This window comes from Salvelinus sp. IW2-2015, unplaced genomic scaffold (genome assembly GCF_002910315.2).
Source record: "Salvelinus sp. IW2-2015 unplaced genomic scaffold, ASM291031v2 Un_scaffold3328, whole genome shotgun sequence".
NCBI lineage: Eukaryota > Metazoa > Chordata > Actinopteri > Salmoniformes > Salmonidae > Salvelinus > Salvelinus sp. IW2-2015.
Window position 1 is genome coordinate 19,532 of NW_019944612.1, and position 20,370 is coordinate 39,901.

A 20,370-nucleotide genomic window follows, 5' to 3' on the forward strand; every position below is an offset into this window, starting at 1 on the left:
TGTACCCTTACCATCAAAAGCGACTATATGACCCCACCATCAATAGACACTAATATACCCACCATCAATACACTAATATTGACCCACCATCGCAAGTAAGCACATCAATCAGACCCCAACCATCAATAGACCCTTAATATGCCCACCATCAATCACTATATGACCCCACCATCATAGCACACTAATATGACCCCACCACAATACACTAATACTGCCCTCCACCCATCTACTTGACCTATCATAACATATTGACCCACCATCAATACATAATAGACCCACCATCAATACACTAATATGGACCCCACACATCACTAGAGCAACTCACTCTATGGACACCCCGTACCATCACATAAACTAATATGACCCCACCCCAATACACTGTAAATATGACCCACCATCCATTACACTAAATAGTGACCCCACCATCGAAGTAACACCACAATATGACCTTCCTACCACCACTAGCACATCAGATCGGACGAATATCACACCCCTACCGATCCTATAAGGTACACATTATAACCCACCATCAATACACTAATATCAACCCCATACCATCAAATAGACACTAATATTGACCCCAACCATCATAGACACTAATATGACCAGCGCACCATCAATACACATGACATATGACCCCACCACTCAATAGCACTTAATATGAACCCAACCCATCAATAACAACTAATATGACCCACCATCAATACACTAATATGACCGCACCACAATACACTAATATGACCCAACCATCAAAGACACTAATATGACCTCAACATCAATACACTAATTATGCGACCCACCATCAATTACACTAATATGACCCACCCATCCAATACACTAATATGACCCAACCATCAATAGACACTAATCATGACCCCACCATCAATACACTAATATGACCCCACCCTCTTAATTACAGTTAATATGACCCAACATCAACTTCCCACCCCCAACCATCAATAGACACTAATTGACCCCACCATTCTAATACACTAAGAATGACCCCACCATCAAGAACACAATAATGTACCCCACCATCAATCTATCACTAATATGACCCCACCATCAATACACTAATATGACCCCCAACCATCAATAGACACTAATATGACCCAACCATCAAATAGACACTAATATGACCCCAACCATCAAATACACTAATATGACCGCCCACATCAATACACTAATATGACCCACCATTCAATACACATAATATGACCCCACCATCAATCACACTAATATGACCCCACCACAAAGACAGCTAATATGACCCCACCAGTGCAATAGACCACTAATATTGGACACCCACCATCAATCAGACACTAATCATGACCCCACCATCAATACCACTAATATCACCCCACCATCAATACACTAAGATGACCCCACCATCACAATAGACACGTAATATGACCCCACCTCAATGACACTAATATGACCCCACCCATACGAACTACACCTGAATATACCCAGGTCATCAATACAGCTAATATACCCCACCCATCAATAGACACTAAAGGAGCACCACACTATCAATAGACACTAATATGACCCCACCATAACACATAATAAAATAGAACCCAACCTACATCACACTAATATAGAACCACCACAATAACAAAATAAATAACACATAAATAACCCCAAACCAACAAACATAAAAGCCACTAATACCCCACATCAATAGACAAATATGACCCCAACCATCAATACACATAATAGGACCCCAATCAATCAATAGGACACTATATACCCACACCAGTCCAACATGACACTAATATGACCCCACGCATCAACTAGTTCTAATATGGATTCCACCACCCATCAATCAGCACAACTAATATGACCCAACCATCATAACTAACACTAAAATGACCCACACAATCCATCATATGAGCAACTTTACAATACTGCACCACTATCAATAGGACACTAAATGACCACCATTCATACACTAATATGACCCCACCATCAATCACATCCTAAATATGACCCCACATCTAACCGCTCAATCATGTGAGCCTCACCCACTCAATTACACCTAATATGACCCCACCAATCCAATAAGTCTATATGACGACCACCACACAGCTCAATTACCACTAACTACGAGGTCCCTCTCCACCATCTCCACTGGACTACAACATATGCACTACCCACCATCAATAGACACTGAAAGTAGGTAGACCCACCATCAATAGGACACTAATATGACCCCACTATCAATAGACACTAATATGACCCCACCATCCAAGTACATAATATGAGACCCCACCCATACCCAACTACACTAATATGAACCCCCTAGCCATCAACTAGTCTAATATGTACACCCCAGCCCTCTAATAGACACATTACCCACCCATCAATAGGACACTAATGATGACGCCACCATTCAATAGACACTAATATGTTACCCCACCATCAGATAGACACAATATGACCCCACCATCAATACACTAATATGACCCCATCATCAATACACTAATATGACCCCACATCAAAGAGACACTTCAATATTGACCCCACATCATTACACTAGGAGTATGACCCCACCATCAATGACACTAATATGACCCCACCATCAATACACTGAATAATTGACCCCCATCAATACCCTAATATGACCCCACCATCCAATACACTATATTGACCCACCATCAAGGATACACTAGTATGAACCCCATCATTCAATACACTAAATATGACCCCACATCAAATTACACTTGAATATGACCCCACCATCAGATAAGTGCTTAAATGACCCCACCATCAAAGACACTAATATGACCCAATCCATCAATAGACACTAATATTGACCCACCTATCAATAGACACAATATGACCCCACCATCAATTACACTAATTATGACCCCACCATCAAATACACGAATTGCCCCTCACCATCAATACACTAATATTGACCCCATCATTCTAATACACTAATATGACCCCCCATCAATACACTAATTATAACCCCACCATCAATAGAACTAATATGACCCCACCATCAACTAGACACTAATATGACCCCCATCATACATAATATGAACCCCATCATCAATTACACTAATATTACCCCCCATCAATACACTAATATTAACCCACCATCAATAGAACCTAATATGACTCTCTCACCATCAATAGACACGTAATATGAACCCCCACCATCAATACACTTTAATATGACCCCATCATCAATATCACTAATTTGACCCACCATCAAGTACACTAATATAACCCCACATCAAATAACACTAATATGACCCCCACCGATCAATAGACACTAATTAATGATACTCACCATCATCAATACAACTAATATTGACCCATCATCAAGTTACACTAATTAGACACCCACCATCAAATACAACAATATGAACCCCACCATCAATACACTCATATGACCCCCCTACCATCAATAGACACTATATGAGCCACCATCAATAAGTCAACTAATATGACCCCCAGCCATCAAATAGACACTATATTGACCCCACTCAGGTCATATAACTACTATGACCCCACCAGCCAAAATAGACATAAATATGACCCTCACCATGCGAAGACCCTTAATATGACCCCCACCATCAATAGACACTAACTAGACCCCAACAATCAATACAACTGATATTTGACCCCACAGCAATACACTAATATGACCCGACCATCAAAGACACTAATATGACCCACGCATCAATATACAGCTAATATGACGCCAACCATCAATACACTAATATGACCACCACTCAATTACACTAATATGAACCCCACATCAAATTACACATAATTGGACCCCACATCAAACCACCTAATATGAACCCCCATCAAATACTACTTAATATGACCCACCATGCAATACACTAATATGACCCCACCATCAATCGACACTCAAGTGATGACCCCCACCATCCAATACACTAATATTGACACGCGCACCATCAATACACTAATAGTTGACTCGCCACCACTTCAATATACACTAATATGACCCCACCATCCAATACATTAATTATGACCCCACCATCAATAACACTAATATGACCCCACTTCATCATACACTGATATGACCCACCTATCAATACACTAATGGACCCCCACCCATCAATAGACCACTAATATGACCACCATCAATACACTAATATGACCGCCACCCATCAATACACTAATATGACCCACCGATCAATAGACACAATATGACCCCACCATCAATACACTAAATATGACCCCACCATCAATACACTAGATTGACCCACCATCAATACCAGCTCTAATATGACCCCACCATCAATAGACACTATATGACCACCACCATCAATACACTAATCATGACCCCACCATCAATACACTATATGACCACCCATACAATAGCACTAATATGACCCCACATCAATACCACTAATATGACCTCGCACCATCAGATAGACACCAATATGACCCCACCATCAAATACCACTTATATGGACCCCACCATCCAATAGAACACTAATATGACCCCGCACCATCAATACACTCAATATGACCCACCATCATACACTAATATGACCCACCATCAATACACTAATTATGACCCCCCATTCAATAGACACTAATTATGACCCCCACCATCAATACACTTAATATGACCCCACTAATACACTAATATGACCCCACCCATCAATAGACCATCGTAGAGTCGACCCTCACCATCAATAAACTAATATGACCCCCACCACTCAATACCACCCTTGTAATATGAACCCCACCATTCAATACACTAATATGACCACACCATCAATTACATCTAATAAACCCCCATCAATGAGCACTAAATATGACCCCACCATCAATACACTAAATATGACCCCGACCATCAATACACTAATATGACCCCACCATCAATACACTAATATGACCCCCACCATCCAATAACACTAATCTGACCCCACCGATCAAATACACTAATATGAACCCCAGCCACAATACACTAACTGACCCCACCGATCAATACATCTATATGAACCCCACCAGCAATAGACATCTCGACCCCACCACCAACAAAGACACTATATGAACCCCCACCATGGCAAAAGACACTAATATGACCCCACCATCAAAAGACACTAATCTGACCCACCATCAATATGACGACTATGAGTGACCCCACCATCAATAGACACTAATATGACCCCCCACCATCAATTAGACACTTAATATGACCCCACCAGGCAAAAGACACTAATATAACCCCACCATCCAAATTACACTAATATGACCCACACGGCCAATTACACAATATGAACAAGAACCCCACCATATTCCAATAGAACTCATATAGACCCCAGCGCATACAAACAACTTAAACTACCCCCAATCAATAGACACTAATATGACCCCACCATCCAATAGACACTAATATGACCCACCATCAAAAGACACTAAATATGACCCCACCATCAAGACACTAACTATGACCCCGACCATCAATACACTAATATGACCCCACCTCAAACACTAATATAGACCCCACCCATTCAATACACTAATATGACCCCTACCATCATAGACACTAATATGACCCCATCAGTCAATACACTAATATGACCCCACCCATCAATACACTAATATGACCCCACCATCAATAGACTAATATGACCCCACCATCAATAGACACTAAATTGACCCCACCATTCAATACACTAATATGACCCACCTTCAACTTAGACACTTAAATATGACCCCATCATCAAACACTAATATGACCCACCATCATAGACACTAAATATATGACCCCACCATCAAATAGACACTATATGACCCATACACTCAATTACACTACACTATGACCCACATCAATAACACAATATGCCCACCATCAATTACACTATATGGACCCCCACCAGTCAATAGACACTAATAATGGACCCCATCATCAATACCACTAATATGACCCCACCATCAATAGACACTATATATGACCCCACCTTCAATACCACTAGAATAGACCCCACCAATCAATAGACACTTTTAATTGGACCCCATCATCAATACACATAATATGACCCCCACCAATCAATACATAATATGACCCCACACATCAACTACATAATTATGACCCCACCATCAATAGGACACCTTAAACTAGCAGACTACCACCATCATACCACTGATATGACCCCACCATCAATAGACCACTAATATGACAACGCGACACACCATCCAACGGTTACACCACAATATGACCCCACCATACAATACACTTTAATATGGACGCCCACTCACTCAATTAAGACACTACAATATGACCCACATCTAACCATACTAACAAACTAAATAGTGAACACCACCTACATCAATAGACCACTAATTTATATACCCCCCGCACCATCGCGAATAAACACTAATATGACCCCCACCATCAATAGACACCAATATGACCCCCACCCACTCAAAAAACACCTATGATGACCCCACCCATCTCAACATAACGACACCTCACAAACTTTGACCTAACTCCCATACAATACTCCCACGCCATACTAATACACTGATATGACGCCCACCATAATAGACACTAATATACCCCACCATTCAATACCACAATATACCCCACCATCAAACACTCTATGACCCCACCATCAATACACTGATAACGGACCCCACCATCAATACACTGAATATGCACCCCCAGCCACTCCAGACCTAATATGACGCCCACCATCAACTACACACTCACGACCCCCACCATCAATACACTAAAGAGACCCCCACCGATCAATAGAGCACTAATATGACCCCACCATCAACAATAATATGACCCACCACAATCCACCTGATATATGAAACCCCCACACCTATCATACACTAATATGACCCCACCATCAATAACTAATATGACCCCATCATCAATACCACTAATTAATGACCCCACCATCAATACACTAATATGACCCCACCATCAATACACTAATATTGACCCACCTTATCAATACACTAATATGACCCACCATCAATACACTAATATGACCCAACCATCAATACACTTAATATGACCCCAACTATCAATACACTTAATATGACCCCACCAATCAATAAGACACTAATATGAACCCACCAGTCAATACACTAATATGACCCCACCATCTATACACTAATATGACCCCACCATCAATACACTAATATGACCCCACCCAATCAATATTCTCATATGGGACCCCACCATCAATACACTAATATGACCCCCACCTCATACACATATGACCCCACACATACAATACACTAATATGACCACCACCAGCCAATACCAACAATATGACCCCACCATCACTACACACTTAATATGACCCACCATCAATAGACACTTAATATGGACCCCACCGATCAATAACAACTTAAACTATGGACCCACCATCCAACAGACACTTAATTAGGACCCCACCCATCAAATAGACACTAATATGATCCCCACCATCAATACACTAATATGACCCCACCATCAATAGACACTAATTATGACCCCACCATCAAGACACTATATGACCCCACCATCAATACACTAATAAGACCCCACCATCAATACACTAATATGACCCCACCATCAATAACACGACATATGACCCCACCACTCAATTACACTAATATTGACCCCACCATCAACACTCAATATGACCCCACACATCCAATAGACACTAATCATTGAACCCCACCATCAATAGACACCAATACTGACCCTCACCAATCAATACACTCAATATTGACCCCACACATCAATACACTAATTTGACCCAACCATCACATACACTGATATGACCCCACCATCAATAGACCAACCTAATTTGACCCCACCAATCCAAACACTAATATGACACCCACCATCAATACACTAATTTGACCCCGACATCAATAGACCCACTTAATATGACCCCACTCATACATAGGACACTAATATGACCCCCCATCAGTTATACACACACACTATATGACCCAGCATCAATATACCACTACATATGACCACCATGCAAATAAACCACATAATATGACCCCACTCATCAATTTACACTTTGAACCCCACCATCAATAGACACGAATATGACCCCACATCAAAAGACTTATATGGCGTTGTTTTTGCTTTACACACAACGCCTCAAAAACTCGTCTGAAGGTAGACCAGTTTTAAAAAATGAAAGACATTATACAGTTTATTTGTACACCCAATCTAGTACTGGGTTGACCGCCCCCCCCCCCCTCTCCCCCACCCCCATTCTCCTCCAGCAAAAGCCTTGAATTCTCAAGGGCTTGGAAAACCAATTAGCTCAATTGTATTCAAGGGCGTAACGTACGTACAGGACAACAATCATCACACCTCCAGCCAACCACCCTTGTAACGTTGAGCACCTACGTAGTCTTTTAGCCCAGGGACTGAGTTGCAGCTTACGCCAAATCCTGACCTCTGCCAATCCAGCATCTACGCAAAACAGGGAGACTAGGATTCATCGTCCAGGCTCGCATAGGCCGATGTTTTCCCTCTCTCAAAAATTGCTCCAGCTTGCATAATAAACCTGGACCACACGATTCTTACACCCTATGCTCTCATCAACGAAGCTGATTTCTCAACCATAAAGGAAACTGCACTGATCTGCGGATGAGTTTTTTGTTTGTCCTTACAACGCCCACCATTCCCTTGGCTTACAGGTGTTATAAAACTCAAGCAACGCGCCATGCATCTCCATTGAGAGCAAACAGTGCAGGAAATTGCCTTACAGAAGAGCTTCAGTGACTTCAATTGTTGCACCATCATAGGAAGCCACTCTTTTCAACAGTCAGTGTAAATGTAATGCTGTTATGTGAAGTGGAAAAGCCCATACAGCGCTCAGCCATGATGGTACTTACACCACAGCCACAATCTTGGCATCGTCGAGTGCTGAAAGGCGGTTTCCACTGCTAAGTGATAAATCGTACTGTCCTTGGTTGCAACACTCACTACCGAGTTTAGAACTGCCCTCTGGAAGCAACGTCAGCACAATAACTTTAGGTCGCAGGAGCTTAGAGAATGGGTTTGCATGGCCGAGCAGAGCCAGCAGCACAACCTACAGATACCATGCTCAATTGCAGGAGTGATCTGGGAGCGGTGTGAAACACCCGCAATTTGGAAGACAGTGGAAATGCGAGTCTCAGGAGTGATAGTCTAGCATACTGGCAGTCCGATGACGGTAATCTGGATTGGAGCATGCAGGGAAATTGCGACTTGCCGAATGCCTAGTGCCTAACAAAAGTTTGGTGGAGAGGAAGTAAGGTCGTTGGTGCTTGTTTTGTCTTTGGTTTTGGCCCTTAGTTCAGGTGAAGGAAATTTAATGCTTACTTCAAGCGTACTATGAACATTGCTAGAACGATCTGTCTTCCAATTTGTGCATCAAGTTTGGGGAATGGCCCTAGATCTGTTTCAGCATCGACAATCCCCCGTGCAGGTTTATACAGATAATTGGGATTTGAATGAGATGGCGTTGGAAAAACTTGACTGGACTGCACAGAGCCTGACCTCAACAACCCATGAATACTCTTTGGGATAGATTGGAACCGCTCACTGAAGTGAGCCAGGGCTAATCGGCTCTAAAACAGTGCCGACCTCACTAATGTGTTAGTGGCAAATGGAAAAGCACTCCACCACAAGCAAGTTCGAATCAGTCAGAGCCTTCACATAAAATGGAGGCTGTTATAGCAGGGGGACCAACTCCATGATTTGGAATGGAAATGTTTAGAAACAAAGCAAGGTGCCACATACTTTTTCATGTGGTGGCGTTTTAGTTATAAATTAACTAGTTTAGCAAATTATAGGCTTGAACATTTACTACCCACTAAAGTTATTAATTTTCACTTCTTGGATGTCCTGTCTCAGAGGGCAATGATGTGAATCACCATTCTAGCTAGCTAATACTTGTACTGACCATGTTCAGGCAAGTTTCCTCCCTGTACTCAAATATGGGTATGAACATGAAGTACCCTGAAATGAATAGATCATCTGGCCTAAAAGATCAGATGGCATCAACATGTAACCAACCAGGAGATATGAATATTTCATCAAGTCATCCTAAAGTTCTAATACAACATTTACTCATGTAAAGATGAAGAGCATGTACTTTATTTTACAGGATGATATAATGCATGAAGCAAACAATGGAATGATTTAGTGAAATGTGAAGTGTAGACTCAGTAAAGGGGTCTTTCATCCCTCTGTGGCCTGGAACAATTCTTCAGCCTCGAGAGTAGCATGGTTCTGATTTGGACTCTGCTGAACTCCTGTATATATATTGGAATGACATTTCGATGTCGAGAGACCAAAGCGCCATAATTAAATTAATTATTAAGAGAAACCACACAAAGAAATACTGACAGATTTGATTCCACAGCCAAGTCCTGCAGTCAGAGTTAGGATGTGAATATTTGTAACTCTTTCAGTTGTGTTCCTGTGGGTGTCACCGAGTAGGCTGATGCCCCATATCATGGACCCAAGATCCACAGGCATTAGGAAGGCCTTGCCTGTGCACGTGACTAAACCCAACCCCTTCTCAGCTGTCCATCTTCTGATTTCCACCAATCAGAGTTGATGTCAGAGTGATTAGAGGGACAATAGAGTGCTGAGTACCAGGCAGTTAGCAAGTGTGGTAAATACTAATGACCATCACAGCATCAGAGCTTGGAGAAGCCTAATTACTACATGGTCACATGGAATTAAACTGCCTTCATGTCCTGTAACTGCCGGTGTGGTGGTAATACAGTCACCATAACAGTCCTACTCCTTCCTCCATTCCAGAAATGAACTGGTTCAGATACATTGTTCACATATCACACCAACAGAAAGTAAGTAAATCAACAGTTAATTAGGATTTCTTCATGTATTTATAGGAATGTGAATTCAGTTCCTGTAGTACATAAAGGCAACTGTCAGTCTCTACATCTTACTTCCAATGCCTTTCATGTATCTACAATTAGAACACAACAAAAAACAACATCATAACCAGCTGCAAAGAGTAACATTTAGTGAAAGAGCATGTATTACAACACCTTGGTGGAATAGTTGCTAGCAGTTGATAGCAGTGCCTGGGGAGTCTCAGTACCCGGGATCTTCTGTCCGGTACTGGTCACACACAACAGTAACCTACCAGAAAGACATGTTGCATATACAATATACACATTGAATTGTCACATTCAACTGAATTGGAGAATTTTGTGCGTGTGTGTGTGTTAACCTGTAGAGCCAACATTGCTCGGGGTGTATTGTCCATTGTCATCACACGTGGGGACTTAGGCTCCAATTGCCATTTAGAGCAGCATGTCTAGCATCCTCACATGGGGTCTTGGGTTGTATCATAGCATCTGAAAGGTACATGTAATGGGATAAACATTGCAGGACATATACATTTCGGACATACGTTCTGGAATTTGGGTGCGGTCCCTATGGGCCCTATTCAGAAGTAGTTTACACGGAATAGGGTTCCATTTCAGATGCAACCTAGGTACTTCCTGGCTAAATATGAAGTCTGTCTGTGGAAGTCAAATCAGTTTTTGTAGAAAGACTGATGAAACTAAGACTGGAAATTGTATCAGTGTTATTTCCTGATAGTTGCTAGCAACCAATCATACATCAGTTGAATGATCAACCATTCATATCAGAATACCCAGTCCAGCATCTAGACACAAATATACATCTCGGAACTAGAAGAGTGGCAGGTAGCCTGCTGTTTGAGAGTTGGGCCAGTAGTTCAAATCAGTGAGCTGACAAGTTGATATATCCGTTATGTGCCTTCAGCAAGGCACAACCTTCATTCCTCCAGTGTCAAGGTTGATAATGGCTGACCTCTCAGAGGGTGTCCCATGGAGAACCGGTTATGAATAGAAACACATTTCCAAATCACCTGCGTATTAATACCTATCATGTGTGGAAGTAGGACAGAGCAACACACAACAAATGTTTTTATTAAATGTGGTGAGTAGGTGTCAGGTATGTCACGCTTACCTCCCAGAGCAAAAGCTGTGCTGACAAGCAGAAGATGGTCAATATCGCCATGGTGATCATCTCCTGAGAGAGAAAGAGTGTAAGATTAGTTGAGCATTTTAAATCTAGAATGGCTGTGGGTACTAGAGGAGAGGGTTAAGAAACCAACTGTAAGGTGCAAACTTAAGCAACTGCCAAAGCAGAAATTTCTAAACCCAGTACTAGGATGGAATAGTGGTGAGATTTTAATGGGTCTAGGAACGACAGATTTGGACCTTGTCAGTCGGGATTCGATCTTGCAACCTTTCGGTTACTAGTCCAACACTCTAACACTACCTCAGTGACTGGGTTTAGAAAATTTTGCTTTAGGGCAGTTTGCTAAGTTTTGCCACCTTACAGTGGTTTCCTAACCTCTTCCGTCTATACCACAGCATTCAGATTTAAAATGCTCAACTAATCTTACACGCTTTCTCTCTCAGGAGACGATCACCATGGCATATTCACCATCATTCTGCTTGTCAGCACGCTTTTGCTCTGGGAAGGTAAGCGTGACATACCTCACCACTTACCTCCACCTACATTTAATAAACATTTGTTGTGTTTGCGTCTGTCCTACTTCACCACATGACGGTATTAATACCGCAGTGTGATTTGGAAATTGTGTTTCTATTCATTAACCGGTCTCCATGGGACCACCCTCTGAGAGGTCAGCCATTATCAACTTGACACTGGAGAAATGAAGGTGTGCCTTGCTGAGGCACATAGACGGATATATCAACTAGTTCAGCTCATTGATTTGAAATGCTGGCCCAACTCTCAAAACAAGCAGGCTACCTGCCACTCCTCTGTTCCAGAGATGTATATTGGTTGTCTAGATGCGGGTCTGAGGTATTCTGATATGAATGGTTTGTTGATTATATTGTTTCTAGCAACTAACAGGAAATAACATGATACAATTTCCAGTCTTAGTTTTCAATCAGCTTGCGACAAAACTGGAATTTGACTCTACAGGCCTTTAAAACAAGTAGCAGAAAACTTATATTTAGACAGGAAGTACCTAGGTGCATCTGAAAATGGGAACCCATTCGTTATAAACTACTTCTGAATAGGGCCCATAGTGGACCGCAACTCAAGATTCCACGAATGTATGGTCCAGAATGTATATGTCCGCAATGGTATTCCACATTACTGTTATTGTTCCCTGTATCCAGATGCTATGATACGACACCAAGACCCCATTGTGAGGATGCTAGAGAGGCCCGCGCTATAATGGCCCAATTGGAGCCTACATCCCCAACGTGTGACGCCGCTGGACGAATACACCCCTGAGCAATTTCAGCTCTACAGGTTAAACACGCACAGACATAACAAGCCCCACAGTAAATTATCCATTCAGTTGAATGTGACAAATTCAATGTGTTACAGTAAAATGTGTAAATATTAATATATTTAACAGGTTATAAAACATGTCCATTTCTTGGTAGTCACTGTTGGTGTGAACAGTTCTGGACAGAAGAATCCCGGGTACTGAGACTTCCTCAAGGCACTGCTACAACTTGGGGCTTTTTTTTTTTACAAAAACTTTTAGCCATTTGTCCACCATGATATAACACAAAAACAACACACACTCTCACTCATTCACGAAATGTTATTTCTTTGCAGCTGGTTCTGGATGTTGTCAATGTGTATGTGTGTCTGTAATTGGAGATGTGGACGAGATGAAAGGAGTGGGGAACGAAGACGTTGAAGACTTTGACAGTGTCTTTACTGTTAACTTACAGGACCTGATTCACATTCTATACAAATAAATGACAGAAATCCCAGGATTAAACTGTTGATTTACTTTCTTTTCTTGTTGTGTGATATGCGGAACAATGTAATTCTGAACCAGTTATTCTGGGAAAGGGAAGGAAGGAGTAGGACTGTTAGGGTGATTGTATTACCACCACACCGTCAGTTACATGACATGAGCAGGTTAAATTCCACTGTGACATGTTAGTAATTTAGCTTCTCCAAGCTCTGATGCTTGGTGATGGTCATTAGTAGTCTACCACACTTGTTAACTGCCTGGTACTTCACACTCTATTGTCCCTCTAATTCATTCTGACATCAACTCTGATTGGTGGAAATCAGAAGATTGAAGCTGAGAAGGGGGTTGTGGGGTTTAGTCACGTTGCACAGGCAAAGCCTTCCTAATGCCTGTGGATTCTTGGGTCCATCATATGGGGGCATCAGCTACTCAGTGACACCCACGGAACACAACTGAAAGAGTTTACAAATATTTCACTCCTTAACTCTGACTGCAGGACTTGACTGTGGAATCAAATCTGTCATGTATTTCCCTTTGTGTGGATTTCTCTTAATACATTAATTGTTTAATTATGCAGCTTTGGTCCTTTCATAGACATCGAAATGTCAGTCCAATATACATACAGGAGTTCAGCAGATGTCCACAAATCAAGAACCAGGCTACTCTGAGGCTGAAGAATTGGGCCAGGCCACGAGGAGAAAGACCCCTTTACTTGAGTTTACAGCTTCACATTTCCACTAAATCATTCCATTGTTTTGCTTCATGCATTATATTCTTATATCATCCTGTAAAATAAAGTACATGCTCTTCATCTTTACATGAGTAAATGTTGTATTAGAACTTGTAGGATGACTTGATGATTCATATCTCCTGGTTGTGTTACATGTTGATGCCATCTGATCTTTTAGGGCCAGAATGATCTATTCATGTTCAGGGTACTTCATGTTCATACCCGTATTTGGAGGCAGGGAGGAAACTTGCCTGAACATGGTCAGTACAGTATTAGCTAGCTAGAATGGGTGATTCACATCATTGCCCTCTGAACAGGACATCCAAAAAGTGAAATTAATAACTTTAGTGGGGTAAGTAAATGTTCAGCCTATAATTTGCTAACTAGTTAATTTTATAACTAAAACGCACACCACATGATCAAAAGTATGTGGGCACCTGCTTGTCAAACATTTCATTCCAAAATCATGGAGTTGGTCCCCCCTTTGCTATAACAGCCTCCACTCTTATGTGAAGGCTCTGCACTAGATGTCGGAACATTGCTGTGGTGGACGTGCTTCCATTATGCCACAACAGCATTAGTGAGGTCGGGCACTGATTTTAGGCGATTAGGCCTGGCTCACAGTTGGCGTTCCAATTATCCCAAAAGTATTCGATGGGGTTGAGGTCAGGGCTCTGTGCAGTCCAGTCAAGTTTTTCCACGCCAATCTCATCAAACCATTTCTGTATAAACCTGCACGGGGGGATTGTCATGCTGAAACAGGAAAGGGCCTTCCCCAAACTGATGCCACAAATTGGAAGCACAGAATCGTCTACAATGTCATAGTACGCAGTAGCATTAAGATTTCCCTTCACTGGAACTAAGGGGCCCAAACCAAGAACAACAGCACCAGACCCTTATTCCTTCTCCACCAAACTTTAGTTGGCACTATGCATTCGGGCAGGTCGCATTCTCCTGGCATCTGCCAAATCCAGATACGTCAGTCGGACTGCCAGATGGTGACTCATCACTCCTGAGATCGCATTTCCACTGCTCCAATTGCGGTGAGTTTCACACCGCTCCAGTCGACTCCTGCAATTGAGCATGGTGATCTTAGGGTTGTGTGCGGCTGCTCGGCCATGCAAACCCATTTCTTAAGCTCCCGACGAACAGTTATTGTGCTGACGTTGCTTCCAGAGGCAGTTCTAAACTCGGTAGTGAGTGTTGCAACCAAGGACATACGATTTATACTTAGCAGTGGAAACGCGCTTCAGCACTCGACGATCCAAATCTGTGAGCTTGTGTGAAGTACCACTTCATGGCTGAGCCGCTGTTGGGCTTTTCCACTTCACAATAACAGCACTTACATTTACAAACTGACTTGTTGAAAAGGTGGCTTCCTATGATGGTGCAACATTGAAAGTCACTGAGCTCTTCTGTAAGGCAATTCTCCTGCCACTGTTTGTCTATGGAGATTGCATGGCTGCGTGCTCGATTTTATACACCTGTAAGCAAGGGGAATGGTGCGACAAACAAAAAACATCCAGTCAGTGGCAGTTCTTTATGGTGAAAACAGCTCGTTGATGAAATAGAATGGCAGGTATCATGCAAGCTGGACAATTGAGGAGTGGAAAACATCGCCTGGCCCGATGAATCCTAGTTCCTGTTGCGTCATGCTGATGGCAGAGTCAGGATTTGGCGTAAGCTGCATCAGTCCACGGCTACAACCTACCTGGTGTCAACGTTACAGGCTGGTGGCGGAGGTGTAATGATGTTTCCCTGGTACACGTTAAGCCCCTTGATACCAATTGAGCAATGTTTCCAAGCCCTGAAGAATTCAGGCTTTTCTGGAGGAAAATGGGGGTGGGGGGGGGGGGGGGGGGGTCCAACCCATTACTAGCATCGGTGGACCAAATACACTGTAGATGTCTATTTCATTTTTTTAAACTGGTCTACCTTCAGAACTAGTCTTTTGAGGCTTGTGGTGTAAAGCAAAAACAAACCGCCATGATTGTCTTTTTATGGTGGGTGCTATTAGTGTACTATGCTGATGGTGGGGTCATTAGATGTCATATTGATTGGTGGGTCATATAGTGTAGTGTATTGATGTGGGGTCATATAGATGTATATTGTGGTGGGTGTCATATTAGTGTATATTGATGGTGGGTCATATTATGATCTATTGATGGTGGGGTCATTTAGATGTATTGATGGTGGGGTCAATTCATGTTGATTGTGGTGGGTCAGATATGTGTATTATGGTGGGGTCGAATATTAGTGTCTATGGCATGGTGGTGGTTTCATATTCAGTGTATTGATTGTGAGTGGGGTCATATTAGTGTATTTGATGTCGGGTGGGTCATATTAGTGTATTGATGGTGGGGTATTGTATTGAGTGGTCTATTAGTGTATCGAGTGGAGTAATGTGATATGAGGTGGTACCATTAGGTTCAGGTGGTGGGTCAATAGTCTATTGAGTTGGTATGTATGATGATTGTGGGATGTATATTAGTGTCTATTGAGAATGGTTTGGGTCCATATTAGTGTACTTGATGTTGGGGTTCATATGTAGTGTTTGTATTCGTAAATAGTATGATGGGGAATTATCTATGTAGGTGGGTATATGATAGGATGGGAGGGTCATTTATATTGTCTATTGATCGTGGGTCATTTAGTGTCTATGTGATGTGTCGGCATGATTAGTGTATTGATGGGGGGGTCATATTGTGTCCTATTGATGGTGTGGGGTCATATTTAGTTACTGTATTGATGGTGTGGGTCATATTTAGTGTCTTATTGATGGTGGGGTCATATTAGTGTATTGATGGTGCGGGTCATATTAGTGGTGTATTGATTGGTGGGGTTCATATTAGTCGTTTTGTATGGTTGGGGTCATATGATGTGTATTAATGGTGGAAGGCTCATATTAGTGTATTGACTGGTGGGGTCTATTAGTCTGTATGATGGTGGGGTCATATTAGGTATATTGATGGGATAGGAGGTCATATTAGTTTGTCATTGATGGTGGGTCATATTAGTGTATGATGGTCGTGGTCATATTAGTATATGGTAGGTCATATGTGGATGGTAGGGGGTCATTATTAAGTCGTATTGATGTAGGGGTCATATTAGTGTATTGATGGTGGGAGGAGTTTGTCATATTAGGTGCGATTATTGTATTCGATGGTGGTGTGTTCATTTAGGTCTTTGAGGGTACGGTAATTGTGATAGGCTGGGTCATATTAGTGTCTATTAGTTATTTCAGTATGGTTGTATGTGATGTGGGGTTCATCATTCGTGTTATTGATGATGAGGGGTCATATTAGCTTGTATTTGATGGTGGGGTCCAAATGTATTGATGTGGTCATAATCAGTGATTTGTGGGCGTCATATCAGTGTTATTGAGTGGGGGGTCATATTAGTGTGCTAATTGATTTCGGTGGTTGGTCCACTATTAGCTGTATATGTTGATGGTTCGGGGTCATATTAGTGTCTATGAGATGTGGCGGTTCATATTAGGTTGTTTCTATTTGATTGGTGCGGGTCCATATTTAGTGTCTATTGAGTGGTGGATGTATATAGCTGTATATGATTGTAGTTGGGGTCATATTAGGATGTGTATTGACATGGTGGGGTCCATATTAGTGTATATGAGGTGCTGTCAGGTATTGAGTGTCGTATTAGTGGTCATTCAGTTTGATGGTGGGTCAATTATGTAGTCGTCGGTCATTATGAGTGCATGTGGGGTCATAATAGTGTACTTTGATGGTCGGGTCATATTAGTAGACTCTATTTGATGTAGGGGGTCATATTAGTGTCTATTGATGGTGGGGTCATACTTCGTGTTAATGATTGGTGACGATCATTAGGTATGGGATGTCGATATTTGTTAGGTTGTGGGGATTGTGTATTTGGGGTCAATTATGTTATTGAGTGGTGGTATTAGTTGTCTTGATGTCGAGGGTCATATAGCAGTATTGATATGTGATGAATGTAATATGTGGGGGTCATATTAGTGGTCTATTGATGGTGGGGTCATTTAGTGTATATGATTGGTGGGGTCATATTTAGTGTCTTATTGATGGTGGTTCATATGTTGTGGTATGGTCTTATTTGTCTATTGATGGATGGGACGACATATTAAATTTATGATGGTGGGGTCATATTAAGTGGTTCTTCGATGTGGGGATTCATTATTAGTTGTTCTGATTATGGTGGGGTCATTAGTGTATATGATGTAGGTCATTGTTTCTGTGATGGTGGGTGCTACATATTAGTGTCCTAGTGATGTGGGGTCATATTAGTTGCATCGTGGTGGGTCATATTAGATATATTGATGGTGGGTCATAATTAGTGCTATTGATGTGGGGTCATTATTAGTCTTGGTCTATTGTATGGTGGGATATTAGGTGTATGAGGTGGTTGCGTCCATATTGGTTACTTGTGGTGGTGAGGTCATAGTGTTATTGAGGTGGTATTGTGTATGATCGGGGAATCTATACTTGAGGTCGTGTCTTTTAATTAGGGGGATTATTTTGTTGTGGGTCATGTGGTATTGAGTGGTATCGATTATGGTGAGTCAATTAGTGTATTTGAGGTGGGGTCATGTTATATTCTGTAGTGGTTCTATGGTTTATTGTATGTAGGGGGTCATATTAGTGTCATTGATGGTTGGGATCATATTCAGTGTATTGATTGGTGGGTCATATCGTAGTGTATTGATGGTGGGGTCGATATAGTGTCTATTGATGGTGGGATCATATTAGTGTATATTGATGGTGGCGTCATATTAGGTGTATATTGGATGGGGTCATATTAGTGCTATGTTGATGTGTGGGTACATATGTGTCTTATATGGGGGGCATTATGGTTGTGGGGGTCATATTAGGTCTATTGAATGGTGGGCGTTCATATTAGTGCTCTATTGATGTGGTATGTTAGGTCATATTGGTGAGTGTCTATAGGATGATGGATGGGGGTCATAGTAGTGTCTATTGATGGTGGGCGTCAATTAGTGTCTATTGATGGTGGTCATATTAGTGTAATATGATGGTGGGGTCATCATTAGGTGTCTATTGATGTTCGTGATGTGGGTGTCATACTGTTTATAGGGGTATTAGTGTCTTTGATGGTGGGGTCATATTAGTGTACTATCTGATGGTGGTGGGTCATATTGTGTTGTCTAGGGGGTGGGGTCATATTTAGTGTACCTATTGATGGTGTGGCGGTCATAAGTATAGTTGTGCCATAATTTCGATGGTGGGGTACATATTATGTCTATTGTTGGTGGAGGTTCATATTAGTGTCCTTTGATGGTCTGGAGGTCGACTATCTAGTGGTCTATTATGGTGGGTCATATTAGTGTATTATGACTTGGTGGGTCATATTAGTTGTATTTGATGGTGGGGTCTCAATTTAGTGTCATTGAATGGTGGGGTCCATATCTTAGTGTGGGATTGCGGTCTTACTATCTTGGTTGGGGTCTTGTATCATATATTAGTGTATTGATGGTGGGGTCCATATCTGTTATATAATGGGATGGTCTTTAGTGAATGTGGTGGAGGCTTATTTGATGGGTCCAATAGTAGTCATGGCTGGGGTTCATCATTAGTGTATTGATGGGTGGTGGTCCATTATTAGAGATCTGAGTATTGATCGTAGGTGTCATATTAGCTGAGTTGATGTGTGCTGGTGCATGATTAGTGTATTGATATGTGACTTTGGGTCCATATTAGTGTCTATTGATGGTGGAGTTAAGTGTATTATGGTAGTGGTCATATAATGTATGGTGGGTCATAATTAGTGTAAAATTGAATGGGTGGGTCAAATATTAAGTGCGAATCCACTGCTACTACAATGGACACACTTAGCCCCATGCCTGAT

General features: G+C 41.8%; 1 protein-coding gene and 1 long non-coding RNA gene across 2 annotated transcripts in view; both read right to left on the reverse strand.

Annotated features, from left to right (window-relative positions):
* LOC112075665 (ladderlectin-like) overlaps positions 1-20,370 on the reverse strand; it is a 60,679-nt gene that overhangs the window by 13,975 nt on the left and 26,334 nt on the right. The gene's annotated exons all lie outside the window — the stretch shown is intronic.
* Positions 11,272-12,493, reverse strand: LOC139025814 (uncharacterized). Its single transcript, XR_011477454.1, has 3 exons — positions 12,473-12,493; positions 11,990-12,052; positions 11,272-11,349 (listed from the first exon to the last, which is right to left on the reverse strand). It is a non-coding gene; the product is annotated as an uncharacterized lncRNA (long non-coding RNA).